Source organism: Dipteris shenzhenensis, unplaced genomic scaffold, assembly GCF_047967505.1.
Source record: "Dipteris shenzhenensis isolate YYH24624 ecotype China unplaced genomic scaffold, Dip_SZ_1.0 scaf0495, whole genome shotgun sequence".
Lineage (NCBI taxonomy): Eukaryota > Viridiplantae > Streptophyta > Polypodiopsida > Gleicheniales > Dipteridaceae > Dipteris > Dipteris shenzhenensis.
In genome coordinates, this window is record NW_028239801.1 from 32,501 (window position 1) to 33,691 (window position 1,191).

Genomic DNA, 1,191 nt, shown 5'->3' on the forward strand with positions numbered 1-1,191 from the left:
AGCCGTATGAGGTGAGAATCTCACGTACGGTTCTGTAGAGTGACACTGAAACTGACTCATCTGTCAACTATTCCACAACTACACCAAAAAAACCTAACTCTGCCCTACGGAAAGTCGCCAGAGTTCGATTAACCTCCAAGTTCGAGATAACGGCTTACATACCAGGTATTGGCCATAATTTGCAAGAACATTCCGTGGTCCTTGTGAGAGGCGGGAGGGTGAAGGACCTACCTGGTGTAAGATATCATATCGTTAGAGGAACTTTAGATGCTGTAGGAGTAAAGGATCGTAAGAAGGGGCGTTCCAGTGCGTTGCAGAACATTGTCGTAACTTGTATCATCGCAATGATTCCGTATCGGTTGTTCTGATATGTCAAATGCATAGCCGACCCGATAGTGGGAATGTTGCCAGGGGACCGAAGCCTGCTATTACGGAGATTGATTATTATCTTATTCGTGTGAAACAACTCGGTGTCCAGGGTATTGCATTCCAGTAAGTTGAGTCTTACCCGGACTCCCATTTATTTGGAAAATCTTCGAATGTCTTCTCTCTCTCAGAACGAGTTCGGACTACGATTATGGAGATTCAGTGGAGGTTTTGTGAACATTTGGTAATTGGATCAATAAACCCACGGACATTCTTGGTGAGATAAATGAAATACGGGATTTCCCTTCTCCTATTCGTGGATGATGAAGAGGAAACGGATACTCAATGCCTAATGAGTAAATATGATTCATTGAAGTAACCCGAACTTACTTCAAGACTTTCTATTCAATCATATGGAAAGCTGCATTCGATGAAAGTCGCACGTGCAGTTTGGGGGGAGATCCTCGACTAACCGGCGGATCCACCCTACAATATGGAGTGAAAAAGCCCAAATAAGATTCTAAGATACAGTCGAGATAGAATCGGAATCCGACATATCTGTAAACTCATGTTACACCGGAGCAATGTAGCGAACAAAAAGAAAAATATAGAATCGGATCCGATTTATCGTAATCGATTAGTAAACATGTTGGTTGATCGTATTCTTAAAGATGGCAAGAAATCATTGGCTTATCAGATTCTCTATCAGGCTATGAAGCGGATTAAGGAAAAGACGAATAAGAATCCACTGTCTGTCCCCGCGACAAGCAATACGTAGGGTAACTCCCGATATAGTAACAGAATCCAAACGTGTAGGTGGATCGA